Here is a 15302-nt window from a genome sequence, read left to right as displayed (position 1 = left end):
CCTTTGATCTAGGAAAATTAATCTTAGTACACCTGAATCCACTCATTATGGTGATTGCAATCAATATCGTACATTAAGACTCCGCCCATTACAGTAGTAGCCATTTTGAAAAGTACAGTATTAAGTTTTTTTGCTACTACTCATTCAAACTTTGTTCAATTCTTACGAAAATTGGCTCACATGATATTTGGACTGAACCGCACAGAAATGACTGAACAGATTTTTTTAATTCATCTTTGATCAAAAGTTATGCTGTTGCAAACTTAACAAACTCGACCCAATATTGGTTCAGAAGCTCTATCTCGGCCAAAGTTTGATCAATCGAAAGGAAAATTGGTACGCTTCATCGGAACCATAATCTCAGGGTCCATGCCAAATTCGAGAACAGCGCCACCTACAGGTCATGAGATATGAAAAATTGATATTTTGGCCAATAACTTTTGTACAGTTTGTCAGAAAATCATGAATGTGGTATCTATGGATTCCTTGGGTCATGCCGAATCCGAGGATGCCAATTTTGTCAGGATGGGAGGTACCACGTGTCCGCCATTTTGAATTTTGACATAATTTGCAATCATTTTTAAACTATTTGACATATCTTCACAAAATTTAGTATGGATCATCGACACAATGTCCTGAAGGTACATGAGAACAATGAACACAGCGCCTCCTAGTGTTCCAGAGATATAAGGTATTTTTCAAAAACGCTTATAACTTTTGAAAACATTGTTCAAATTTGTATTGATTTATGTCATTATGTTCCTCGGCTTATAACAACTTCAAATTCATAAAAGGATTGAATCATTATAACAAGGGAGTTGATTATTGTTTCCTTTCACCTTTTATCAAAAACACGGCACACAACACAGCGTGATTGCAAAGACAGCAAAGTTCCCAAGAATATGGTAATGAAATATAAAGGCAACTTAGACACTTGTAAGGGACACGCAAACAAAACATAAATCTCTTGAGTCTGTGTATAAAACTCAAACAAAATAGTCCATGTTGGGAAAGTTCAAGAGTAGTTCATCCGTGCAAACAAAATATAACAAACACAGATAATACTCAACAGTCCTGTCTCAGTCCTTTTCCGGTTTGGGGTAGGTAGGCAATTTAAAGTCCTGATGAAAACAATGTCCCAAAAAAGAGAAAAGGTATGAATCCACTGGTTCAGGGCCCCACAAAAAACAGGTTATCCTCCAGCTGGAAAAAATCCCCAGAGTATAATCCACCATGTCTCTCCCAGACCAGAGCATGCACATATGAACCGGCCCCATTCAAAATGGCCGCCCCCCAGGCTCATCAAAATAAGAGTCCAACAAAAGTCCCCCTTATTCTCCTACCAACAAAAGGCATAGGCAAATGCTCAAAATTCAACATACACACAGTATACAATATATATACATATATATTGTTTTAACTTAAGTGAGCATTGTGCAAGGCTTTACTGTGGCAGTGTCACAGAGTCCCCCCCCCCCTGCCGGAGGCTATTTTGGAGTTCTCCCCCAAAGTATCGTTTAAGGTTCACGACATTTACATTGTCCACCTTTTCCCCAGAACCCCATTCCACAAGATAGTTCACCGGCCCCAACTTCTTTTTTATCTTCACAGGGCCCTCCCATTTAGGGGCAAGTTTAGATGTAAAGAAATCATCTGCTTTCGACATTGGATGAGCACGAACCCAAACCAGGTCTCCCTCTTGGAATTGTACAAACTTCCGTCGGGCATTATAATACCTGGCTTGTTTGGTGTGTGCTTTCCTCATGGCCTTTAGTGCATCCTGCTGGAGTTGTTGTTGTCGTTCTATGAGGGAATATCCTGATTGTCCCGGATTTGGAGGATGAGCGACAAGTCGTTCTAGGGGACCTTTCAACTGCCTGCCCAGTGCTAGCTCAGCAGGTGAGTGTCCCGTGGACTCATTGCGAGCGGTGTTAATAGCAAAACGAAATTCAGTCAGCCACCTGTCCCAGTCACGATGGCTTTCGCCTACAAAGGAGGCAATCATGGTCTTAATGGTTCTGTTGACTCGCTCTGAGAGATTCGTTTGAGGGTGGTAGCTGGTGGTGAGCTTCCTTGTTATTCCCCATCTCTTACACAGATCCTCCATCAGCTGGCTTAGAAACTGAGGCCCGCGGTCTGACAGTAGAAATTTTGGAACTCCCCACCTTGTAAACACCTCCTCTTGCAGAAACTGGCAGATTCTGTGCGTCTTGCTATCTCTGATGGGAAACAGCTCTACCCATTTGGTGAAATAATCGACTACTACCAGAAGATACACATTACCCTTTTTACTTTTGGGAAGGGGCCCCATAAGGTCCACTCCTAACATGTACCCAGGCTCCTCCACCTCAGTGGACTGGAGGAAACCGGAGGGTTTGGTGTTGCTGGGCTTGTATTTCTGGCAGACTGTGCATTCCTTCACGTACTTCCATACGTCTTTGCGCACTTCAGGCCACCAGGCGACTTCTAGGATTTTCAGAAGTGTCTTCATTCGTCCCAGATGTGCCCCCAGTGGATTGTTATGGAAATAATTGATGAAGGTTGTGGTTAGAGTCTTGGGCACTGCTAGCTGGTACTTTGTGCCAGCAGCAAAGGGCGACACTCTGTACAATACCCCTTGCTGGACTTCCCATCTGATGCGGTTGGCGTCATCAGTGATCCCAAGCCTCCCTTTCAACTCATTCACCTCAACATCCTCACTCTGGGCTTTTAATATTTCTGCCATGGTAGATGGGATATCCAAATTCCAATGGGAGGATTTCTCATCAACATACACCGCTAAGGGGACATTACAATGTTGAGCTCTCGACAAGGCATCAGGGACTACATTCATCCGTCCCTTCCGGTACTGGACCTGGAAGTGAAACCGCTGGAGCCTTAAGGTCCATCTCGTCAGCCGAGAGGTAGTTTTGGGTGAATTAAAGGCCCAGGTCAAGGCAGCATGGTCCGTATAAACCACAAAGGGTACTCCTTCCAGGTAATGGTGCCACTTTTCGACAGCCCAAACCACCGCAAGGCACTCTTTTTCTGAGGTTGAGTAATTCACCTCTGCTCCCCTCAATCCTCTCGAGGCGTACGCAATCACCTTCTCTTCTCCACTGATGTTCTGGGTTAAAACCGCTCCCAGGCCAATTGAGCTAGCATCCGTCTGAACTTGGAAGGGTTGCGACAGATTAGGTTGAGCTAGTACAGGGGCATGTTGCAGAGCATGTTTGAGACTCTCAAAGCTCAACTGGGTTTCGTTGGTCCATGTCCATTTCATGCCTTTCCTTTTAAGGTGGTTCAAGGGGGCAGCCAGTTCAGCAAAGTGTGGGATAAACTTATGGTACCATCCAACCAACCCCAGGTATCTCTGAAGTTCCAACAAATTTTGAGGGGTTGGGTACCCACTGATGGCAGTGATCTTGTCCGAGTCGACTTTTACTCCCTCCTCAGACACAACATGTCCCAAAAACTTTAGCTCTGCTCTCATGAAGTGACATTTCTTTAGGTTTAGGGTAAGATTAGCCTCCTTCAGTTTCTGAAAGACAGCTTTGAGATCTCTTAAGTGTTGTTGTTGGCTTGGGGAGTAGACAATTATGTCATCTATGTAGACGAAGCACACCTTTCCTCTTAGCTCACCCAACACTCTCTCCATCAACCTCTGGAATGTGGCCCCAGCATTTTTCAGCCCGAAGGGCATGGTCAAGAAATGAAATAATCCGAAGGGGGTTATAAAAGCTGTCTTTTCCCTGCTGCTTTCTTCCATTTCGACCTGCCAGTATCCGGATTTTAAATCGAGAGTACTGAAATAATGGGCACCTTGCAATGACTCCAGAATTTCATGAATGAGAGGCATCGGATAGGCATCTTGGGGAGTCTTGGAATTAAGCCGGCGATAATCCACGCAGAACCTTAGACTGCCGTCTGTTTTTGGAACCAATACTACCGGAGATGCCCAAGGGGATTGAGACGGCTCGATGATACCTTCTTGCATCATCTTATCGATCTCCCTTTCCATCACCTCTTTCTTCAACGGAGACACTCTATAGGCCTTCGACCGAACAGGTATTTCATCTGTTGTTATGATCTGATGAATGGCTTGATTAGTTCTCCCTAGAGCTCCAGCACAGACCGTCGCCCATTTATTTAGGAAGGACTGGACTTCTGGCGGTTGTCTTGCTATAATATCTTTTCTGAAAGTGGCTATCGCAGTGGATGTCTCCAGCTCTCCACCCTTCTCCATGGGCACTGCCATGTACAAGGAGATAACCGGTTCCCTCTTCAGAATACACTGCTGCTCCCACTGGGGTTGCTGGAGAAAAGGATAGACTCTAACTTGCCCTTTGACCTTCAACTCATAGCTCATTGCAGCAATGTTCAGCTGTACCCCCGTTTTCCTCAGGAAGTCCAGTCCGAGGACAAGAGGAAATGCCAGGTGTTCATTTGACATTATATAGGTGTCAATGGTCCAGACCATTCCATGCCACTCATAAACCACAGGAGTTCTACCCTCTGATACGTGAGCCTTTCCATCTGCCACCATGAACGTCCTGCTCAGACTTTGCTGCAGCCGCTCTTCTGGCTTTTTTATAGCCTCCCATAATTCTTTCTGCATTAAGGAATAGGTCGAACCAGTGTCGACAATGGCTTCGACGTGGTAATTCCTCACATCTATGGCCACTTTCAGCAAAGCAGGCGTGATTGTTTGAATCAGTGAGATATGTTGGACTGGTGTAGTCTGTGGTTTGGATTGTTGGTCACGTCGGAATGTGGCACCCCTTTTTCCTTCATTAGTTCCCTTGAGCTGGTTGACTCGAGTCCAGTAGTCCTTCTTTGAATTCAAGTCTCTCTCCACCAATGATCCCACTTTAACTAGTTGCTCCACAGTATACACTGCCCCTCTGAGACTGCTCGCCAGGGAAGGATTACAACTATTTAGAATTCGTCTTACCACCTCCTCTTCTGGCAAGTCGTCCCTCCATCTCAGGCACAGAGCTCTATAATCATAGGCAAAATCCCGGATACTCTGGTTAGGGCCTTGAATCATAGCCTTGAGCTGATCTTCTAACTCAGTTAGGTAATCGGTTGAAAGGAAGGCAGACATGAAGGAGTGCTTGAACTCATCCCAGTTGCATATCTTTAACTTTTCAGCTGCCCACCAACTCCTTGCAGGACCTGTTAGCACTGCATTGATTGTGGCTAGCAGTTCCACATCTGTGAGTGGTCTGAGTGACAGGAAGTTTTCACACTTTTCAATGAACTCCAAAACATCACAGGTTTCACGATTTTGACCGAAAGTAGGAAACTCTAGGTTGATAGGAGGCTTAGGTGTCGTCGGAGAAGGAATCACAGAGGGAAGATGTCCTGGATCTGAAAAACTATGCATGAAAGGGTGGGGCGATACTGGGGTACTGGTCGACTTAACTCGTGACATTTCTTTTTTCCAGTGCTCATCACGTCGCTTAAGACAATTCACCATCTCTGTCTCTAAGTGGTTCAAAGATCTATTCATTCCCCTTTCCAGTGCCTCGAAACGTTGATCCATAGCATCCCTAAAACAGGCCTCCCGGTTAACAATGCTATCGTTACTGGCCATGAAATCACTTTTGAGTGTTTGCACCTCTGTCTGCAAAGCCTGAAGGGTTGAAGAGAGTTTGGTTATTTTAATTTGAAGTTGTTCAAACATTCCTCCCCTCGATTTCAACAGTGGGGGTTCATCCTCTTCACTTCCTTCAGCCTGGCCATCAATATACATATCACTCATCATGGAACTTAATTCTATTACTGGCAATGGTTCTCTATATGAGACCCCAGGGGGAGGTTGGTAAGGAGGGGCCTCTGGACACTCTTCCCCCTCACCAGTCACAGCCTGCTCACAAACATCATCTGATGGGTTATCCATGATTTACAGACAGACAGTTTTGCAAATATAAAAGGTACGATATCAATTTGTATACAATTTCTCACAATAATCGTTCCCCGTACGGGCCACCATCTATAACAACTTCAAATTCATAAAAGGATTGAATCATTATAACAAGGGAGTTGATTATTGTTTCCTTTCACCTTTTATCAAAAACACGGCACACAACACAGCGTGATTGCAAAGACAGCAAAGTTCCCAAGAATATGGTAATGAAATATAAAGGCAACTTAGACACTTGTAAGGGACACGCAAACAAAACATAAATCTCTTGAGTCTGTGTATAAAACTCAAACAAAATAGTCCATGTTGGGAAAGTTCAAGAGTAGTTCATCCGTGCAAACAAAATATAACAAACACAGATAATACTCAACAGTCCTGTCTCAGTCCTTTTCCGGTTTGGGGTAGGTAGGCAATTTAAAGTCCTGATGAAAACAATGTCCCAAAAAAGAGAAAAGGTATGAATCCACTGGTTCAGGGCCCCACAAAAAACAGGTTATCCTCCAGCTGGAAAAAATCCCCAGAGTATAATCCACCATGTCTCTCCCAGACCAGAGCATGCACATATGAACCGGCCCCATTCAAAATGGCCGCCCCCCAGGCTCATCAAAATAAGAGTCCAACAAAAGTCCCCCTTATTCTCCTACCAACAAAAGGCATAGGCAAATGCTCAAAATTCAACATACACACAGTATACAATATATATACATATATATTGTTTTAACTTAAGTGAGCATTGTGCAAGGCTTTACTGTGGCAGTGTCACAGAGTCCCCCCCCCCCTGCCGGAGGCTATTTTGGAGTTCTCCCCCAAAGTATCGTTTAAGGTTCACGACATTTACATTGTCCACCTTTTCCCCAGAACCCCATTCCACAAGATAGTTCACCGGCCCCAACTTCTTTTTTATCTTCACAGGGCCCTCCCATTTAGGGGCAAGTTTAGATGTAAAGAAATCATCTGCTTTCGACATTGGATGAGCACGAACCCAAACCAGGTCTCCCTCTTGGAATTGTACAAACTTCCGTCGGGCATTATAATACCTGGCTTGTTTGGTGTGTGCTTTCCTCATGGCCTTTAGTGCATCCTGCTGGAGTTGTTGTTGTCGTTCTATGAGGGAATATCCTGATTGTCCCGGATTTGGAGGATGAGCGACAAGTCGTTCTAGGGGACCTTTCAACTGCCTGCCCAGTGCTAGCTCAGCAGGTGAGTGTCCCGTGGACTCATTGCGAGCGGTGTTAATAGCAAAACGAAATTCAGTCAGCCACCTGTCCCAGTCACGATGGCTTTCGCCTACAAAGGAGGCAATCATGGTCTTAATGGTTCTGTTGACTCGCTCTGAGAGATTCGTTTGAGGGTGGTAGCTGGTGGTGAGCTTCCTTGTTATTCCCCATCTCTTACACAGATCCTCCATCAGCTGGCTTAGAAACTGAGGCCCGCGGTCTGACAGTAGAAATTTTGGAACTCCCCACCTTGTAAACACCTCCTCTTGCAGAAACTGGCAGATTCTGTGCGTCTTGCTATCTCTGATGGGAAACAGCTCTACCCATTTGGTGAAATAATCGACTACTACCAGAAGATACACATTACCCTTTTTACTTTTGGGAAGGGGCCCCATAAGGTCCACTCCTAACATGTACCCAGGCTCCTCCACCTCAGTGGACTGGAGGAAACCGGAGGGTTTGGTGTTGCTGGGCTTGTATTTCTGGCAGACTGTGCATTCCTTCACGTACTTCCATACGTCTTTGCGCACTTCAGGCCACCAGGCGACTTCTAGGATTTTCAGAAGTGTCTTCATTCGTCCCAGATGTGCCCCCAGTGGATTGTTATGGAAATAATTGATGAAGGTTGTGGTTAGAGTCTTGGGCACTGCTAGCTGGTACTTTGTGCCAGCAGCAAAGGGCGACACTCTGTACAATACCCCTTGCTGGACTTCCCATCTGATGCGGTTGGCGTCATCAGTGATCCCAAGCCTCCCTTTCAACTCATTCACCTCAACATCCTCACTCTGGGCTTTTAATATTTCTGCCATGGTAGATGGGATATCCAAATTCCAATGGGAGGATTTCTCATCAACATACACCGCTAAGGGGACATTACAATGTTGAGCTCTCGACAAGGCATCAGGGACTACATTCATCCGTCCCTTCCGGTACTGGACCTGGAAGTGAAACCGCTGGAGCCTTAAGGTCCATCTCGTCAGCCGAGAGGTAGTTTTGGGTGAATTAAAGGCCCAGGTCAAGGCAGCATGGTCCGTATAAACCACAAAGGGTACTCCTTCCAGGTAATGGTGCCACTTTTCGACAGCCCAAACCACCGCAAGGCACTCTTTTTCTGAGGTTGAGTAATTCACCTCTGCTCCCCTCAATCCTCTCGAGGCGTACGCAATCACCTTCTCTTCTCCACTGATGTTCTGGGTTAAAACCGCTCCCAGGCCAATTGAGCTAGCATCCGTCTGAACTTGGAAGGGTTGCGACAGATTAGGTTGAGCTAGTACAGGGGCATGTTGCAGAGCATGTTTGAGACTCTCAAAGCTCAACTGGGTTTCGTTGGTCCATGTCCATTTCATGCCTTTCCTTTTAAGGTGGTTCAAGGGGGCAGCCAGTTCAGCAAAGTGTGGGATAAACTTATGGTACCATCCAACCAACCCCAGGTATCTCTGAAGTTCCAACAAATTTTGAGGGGTTGGGTACCCACTGATGGCAGTGATCTTGTCCGAGTCGACTTTTACTCCCTCCTCAGACACAACATGTCCCAAAAACTTTAGCTCTGCTCTCATGAAGTGACATTTCTTTAGGTTTAGGGTAAGATTAGCCTCCTTCAGTTTCTGAAAGACAGCTTTGAGATCTCTTAAGTGTTGTTGTTGGCTTGGGGAGTAGACAATTATGTCATCTATGTAGACGAAGCACACCTTTCCTCTTAGCTCACCCAACACTCTCTCCATCAACCTCTGGAATGTGGCCCCAGCATTTTTCAGCCCGAAGGGCATGGTCAAGAAATGAAATAATCCGAAGGGGGTTATAAAAGCTGTCTTTTCCCTGCTGCTTTCTTCCATTTCGACCTGCCAGTATCCGGATTTTAAATCGAGAGTACTGAAATAATGGGCACCTTGCAATGACTCCAGAATTTCATGAATGAGAGGCATCGGATAGGCATCTTGGGGAGTCTTGGAATTAAGCCGGCGATAATCCACGCAGAACCTTAGACTGCCGTCTGTTTTTGGAACCAATACTACCGGAGATGCCCAAGGGGATTGAGACGGCTCGATGATACCTTCTTGCATCATCTTATCGATCTCCCTTTCCATCACCTCTTTCTTCAACGGAGACACTCTATAGGCCTTCGACCGAACAGGTATTTCATCTGTTGTTATGATCTGATGAATGGCTTGATTAGTTCTCCCTAGAGCTCCAGCACAGACCGTCGCCCATTTATTTAGGAAGGACTGGACTTCTGGCGGTTGTCTTGCTATAATATCTTTTCTGAAAGTGGCTATCGCAGTGGATGTCTCCAGCTCTCCACCCTTCTCCATGGGCACTGCCATGTACAAGGAGATAACCGGTTCCCTCTTCAGAATACACTGCTGCTCCCACTGGGGTTGCTGGAGAAAAGGATAGACTCTAACTTGCCCTTTGACCTTCAACTCATAGCTCATTGCAGCAATGTTCAGCTGTACCCCCGTTTTCCTCAGGAAGTCCAGTCCGAGGACAAGAGGAAATGCCAGGTGTTCATTTGACATTATATAGGTGTCAATGGTCCAGACCATTCCATGCCACTCATAAACCACAGGAGTTCTACCCTCTGATACGTGAGCCTTTCCATCTGCCACCATGAACGTCCTGCTCAGACTTTGCTGCAGCCGCTCTTCTGGCTTTTTTATAGCCTCCCATAATTCTTTCTGCATTAAGGAATAGGTCGAACCAGTGTCGACAATGGCTTCGACGTGGTAATTCCTCACATCTATGGCCACTTTCAGCAAAGCAGGCGTGATTGTTTGAATCAGTGAGATATGTTGGACTGGTGTAGTCTGTGGTTTGGATTGTTGGTCACGTCGGAATGTGGCACCCCTTTTTCCTTCATTAGTTCCCTTGAGCTGGTTGACTCGAGTCCAGTAGTCCTTCTTTGAATTCAAGTCTCTCTCCACCAATGATCCCACTTTAACTAGTTGCTCCACAGTATACACTGCCCCTCTGAGACTGCTCGCCAGGGAAGGATTACAACTATTTAGAATTCGTCTTACCACCTCCTCTTCTGGCAAGTCGTCCCTCCATCTCAGGCACAGAGCTCTATAATCATAGGCAAAATCCCGGATACTCTGGTTAGGGCCTTGAATCATAGCCTTGAGCTGATCTTCTAACTCAGTTAGGTAATCGGTTGAAAGGAAGGCAGACATGAAGGAGTGCTTGAACTCATCCCAGTTGCATATCTTTAACTTTTCAGCTGCCCACCAACTCCTTGCAGGACCTGTTAGCACTGCATTGATTGTGGCTAGCAGTTCCACATCTGTGAGTGGTCTGAGTGACAGGAAGTTTTCACACTTTTCAATGAACTCCAAAACATCACAGGTTTCACGATTTTGACCGAAAGTAGGAAACTCTAGGTTGATAGGAGGCTTAGGTGTCGTCGGAGAAGGAATCACAGAGGGAAGATGTCCTGGATCTGAAAAACTATGCATGAAAGGGTGGGGCGATACTGGGGTACTGGTCGACTTAACTCGTGACATTTCTTTTTTCCAGTGCTCATCACGTCGCTTAAGACAATTCACCATCTCTGTCTCTAAGTGGTTCAAAGATCTATTCATTCCCCTTTCCAGTGCCTCGAAACGTTGATCCATAGCATCCCTAAAACAGGCCTCCCGGTTAACAATGCTATCGTTACTGGCCATGAAATCACTTTTGAGTGTTTGCACCTCTGTCTGCAAAGCCTGAAGGGTTGAAGAGAGTTTGGTTATTTTAATTTGAAGTTGTTCAAACATTCCTCCCCTCGATTTCAACAGTGGGGGTTCATCCTCTTCACTTCCTTCAGCCTGGCCATCAATATACATATCACTCATCATGGAACTTAATTCTATTACTGGCAATGGTTCTCTATATGAGACCCCAGGGGGAGGTTGGTAAGGAGGGGCCTCTGGACACTCTTCCCCCTCACCAGTCACAGCCTGCTCACAAACATCATCTGATGGGTTATCCATGATTTACAGACAGACAGTTTTGCAAATATAAAAGGTACGATATCAATTTGTATACAATTTCTCACAATAATCGTTCCCCGTACGGGCCACCATCTATAACAACTTCAAATTCATAAAAGGATTGAATCATTATAACAAGGGAGTTGATTATTGTTTCCTTTCACCTTTTATCAAAAACACGGCACACAACACAGCGTGATTGCAAAGACAGCAAAGTTCCCAAGAATATGGTAATGAAATATAAAGGCAACTTAGACACTTGTAAGGGACACGCAAACAAAACATAAATCTCTTGAGTCTGTGTATAAAACTCAAACAAAATAGTCCATGTTGGGAAAGTTCAAGAGTAGTTCATCCGTGCAAACAAAATATAACAAACACAGATAATACTCAACAGTCCTGTCTCAGTCCTTTTCCGGTTTGGGGTAGGTAGGCAATTTAAAGTCCTGATGAAAACAATGTCCCAAAAAAGAGAAAAGGTATGAATCCACTGGTTCAGGGCCCCACAAAAAACAGGTTATCCTCCAGCTGGAAAAAATCCCCAGAGTATAATCCACCATGTCTCTCCCAGACCAGAGCATGCACATATGAACCGGCCCCATTCAAAATGGCCGCCCCCCAGGCTCATCAAAATAAGAGTCCAACAAAAGTCCCCCTTATTCTCCTACCAACAAAAGGCATAGGCAAATGCTCAAAATTCAACATACACACAGTATACAATATATATACATATATATTGTTTTAACTTAAGTGAGCATTGTGCAAGGCTTTACTGTGGCAGTGTCACAGGCTTATGCCAATTCCGACGATATCTCATTTGTCATTTTCCAATAATGTGACTATCCGCCATTTTGGAACAAATGAAAAACAGTTTTTTCACTACTTCTCCTTCAAATCTTGCTAAATTTTGTCCAAAATTTGATCAGATGTTCTTTGGACTGAGACGCACAGAAATGACTGAATAGATTTTTTATATTTGCTACCGTTCCCGAGATATTCATCTTCGAAGTTGACCTAGCCTGTGTTTGTTGCCTTATGCTAGTTAGCTTAGCATAATAATTGGTTAGCATGCTAACCAGATGCCATTCTTTCTAATGTGGCTCTTCAGCTATCAGGATAACCATTAGCTTCATTAGCATTAAGCTAGCTTAGCATGCTAATCTCGTTAACATGATTTTGTGTGCTTATTCTTACACTGAAGCCTATCCTCTGCAGCTTTGAAAGTTACGTCCTCTGAGTGGCGCAATTTGATAAACCACGTGTCTCGAATCCCGAACCATTCTGGTCGTGGGTTCGAATCCCGTGTGACACATGCAAGAGATACTGTGGCCAGAAGTGGTGCAAAAGTTGCTTCTATTCAAGATATTGTGTCTTTCTGACAACTTCAATATAACATGCAGTACATCTTTATACAAATTCTTAATTTTTAGTTGATACTCACTTGAACTGTTGAATTTTGCCAGCTGTGTAAATGCATGATTGCCAAGAAGCACAACAAGATGAGGGACAGGCACCTGACCCATAGATAGTGGGTTCAAGTCCGTGTGGGACAACTTTCAAAATGTGTATGAATAATTCCTTTATTATCCAGATAAGAGCAATACTAATCTTTTGTAGGATTGGAAATAAGTGTTTTTTTTCTTCATTCTGTGTTCGTTCTCATCAGAACGTCTGTTCATTTTGATTTCATCCTATCTGTACTTCTGAAGATATCTGTTCTTCATGTACATTCTATTTCTGCTCTTTTTGCCCTTCTGGCTCTGCATTGCGCTGCAGCCCATTTCTTTCTTACTCTTGGATTGGAAATAAGTGTTTTTTCCTCTTCATTCTGTGTTTGTTCTCATCAGAACTTCTGTTCATTTTTCATTTCATCCTATCTGTACTTCTGAAGATATCTGTTCTTCATGTATATTCTATTTCTGCTCTTTTATCTCTTCTGGCTCTGCATTGCGCTACAGCCCTTTCTGGGCTTGGCCCCGTGTTGCTGCTTGCAGCTATATTTATTATTATTATTATTATTATTATTATTATTCTTCCTCCTCTGTAAGTCTATGGCAGCCCCATGAACCGTACATAGGAAAATGATGAAATTTGGCACAGTTATAGATATGACCATGAATAGTAATTGGACCAATTTTTGAGACTCTAAGTCAAACTCTATAGCGCCACCACCAGTTCAAAAATTGAACATTTAAATAGTTATAACTTTTGAACCCTTTGATCTAGGAAAATTAATCTTAGTACACCTGAATCCACTCATTATGGTGATTGCAATCAATATCGTACATTAAGACTCCGCCCATTACAGTAGTAGCCATTTTGAAAAGTACAGTATTAAGTTTTTTTGCTACTACTCATTCAAACTTTGTTCAATTCTTACGAAAATTGGCTCACATGATATTTGGACTGAACCGCACAGAAATGACTGAACAGATTTTTTTAATTCATCTTTGATCAAAAGTTATGCTGTTGCAAACTTAACAAACTCGACCCAATATTGGTTCGGAAGCTCTATCTCGGCCAAAGTTTGATCAATCGAAAGGAAAATTGGTACGCTTCATCGGAACCATGATCTCAGGGTCCATGCCAAATTCGAGAACAGCGCCACCTACAGGTCATGAGATATGAAAAATTGATATTTTGGCCAATAACTTTTGTACAGTTTGTCAGAAAATCATGAATGTGGTATCTATGGATTCCTTGGGTCATGCCGAATCCGAGGATGCCAATTTTGTCAGGATGGGAGGTACCACGTGTCCGCCATTTTGAATTTTGACATAATTTGCAATCATTTTTAAACTATTTGACATATCTTCACAAAATTTAGTATGGATCATCGACACAATGTCCTGAAGGTACATGAGAACAATGAACACAGCGCCACCTAGTGTTCCAGAGATATAAGGTATTTTTCAAAAACGCTTATAACTTTTGAAAACATTGTTCAAATTTGTATTGATTTATGTCATTATGTTCCTCGGCTTATGCCAATTCCGACGATATCTCATTTGTCATTTTCCAATAATGTGACTATCCGCCATTTTGGAACAAATGAAAAACAGTTTTTTCACTACTTCTCCTTCAAATCTTGCTAAATTTTGTCCAAAATTTGATCAGATGTTCTTTGGACTGAGACGCACAGAAATGACTGAATAGATTTTTTATATTTGCTACCGTTCCCGAGATATTCATCTTCGAAGTTGACCTAGCCTGTGTTTGTTGCCTTATGCTAGTTAGCTTAGCATAATAATTGGTTAGCATGCTAACCAGATGCCATTCTTTCTAATGTGGCTCTTCAGCTATCAGGATAACCATTAGCTTCATTAGCATTAAGCTAGCTTAGCATGCTAATCTCGTTAACATGATTTTGTGTGCTTATTCTTACACTGAAGCCTATCCTCTGCAGCTTTGAAAGTTACGTCCTCTGAGTGGCGCAATTTGATAAACCACGTGTCTCGAATCCCGAACCATTCTGGTCGTGGGTTCGAATCCCGTGTGACACATGCAAGAGATACTGTGGCCTTAAGTGGTGGAAAAGTTGTTTCAGTTCTGCACATGATGTGTATCTGAGAAAGGATCTCCATAAAAATAACATGCAGCAAATTTATATAAAAAATCTTCATTTTGAGTACATTTTCATAACTCTCTGTAAAATTAAGCAAACCACAGTGTATGAGTATAAAGCAAATGCTGAGTAAAGCAAAAGGCTATAACTTTGAAGATTGTTTAATCAAATCCGATGTGTAGCAAAGCATTAAACCATGTGAATTGTGGAATGTTCAAAAGATTCCTAATAAGGAAATAAGTGTTTTTTCCTCTTCATTCTGTGTTTGTTCTCATCAGAACTTCTGTTCATTTTTCATTTCATCCTATCTGTACTTCTGAAGATATCTGTTCTTCATGTATATTCTATTTCTGCTCTTTTATCTCTTCTGGCTCTGCATTGCGCTACAGCCCTTTCTGGGCTTGGCCCCGTGTTGCTGCTTGCAGCTATATTTTATTATTATTATTATATTATTTATTATTTCAAGGAAATTACTTTCAAAAAGACGTAAAAAAAAAAAAAGTGAAATAATCGTAATCTCAGTATTGATCAGTAATAATCATGATTCTGACTTTTACCATAATCGAACAGCCCTACATGTAAATCAGTGAGCCACTGGAGTATGTCAATTATAATGATTTTTGCCATAACTAATGGTTGTTCTT

At 43.2% G+C, this 15302-nt stretch overlaps 1 protein-coding gene across 4 annotated transcripts in view; it reads left to right on the top strand.

The window, feature by feature from the left end:
• The window catches only part of nedd4a (NEDD4 E3 ubiquitin protein ligase a), a 62201-nt gene that overhangs the window by 40924 nt on the left and 5975 nt on the right, over positions 1–15302 (top strand). The gene's annotated exons all lie outside the window — the stretch shown is intronic.

Source organism: Phoxinus phoxinus, assembly GCF_949152265.1.
Source record: "Phoxinus phoxinus genome assembly, chromosome: 8".
NCBI classification, from domain to species: Eukaryota; Metazoa; Chordata; class Actinopteri; order Cypriniformes; family Leuciscidae; genus Phoxinus; species Phoxinus phoxinus.
Note: the sequence above shows the minus strand (reverse complement) of the source record. Positions and strands in the feature narration are given on the sequence as shown.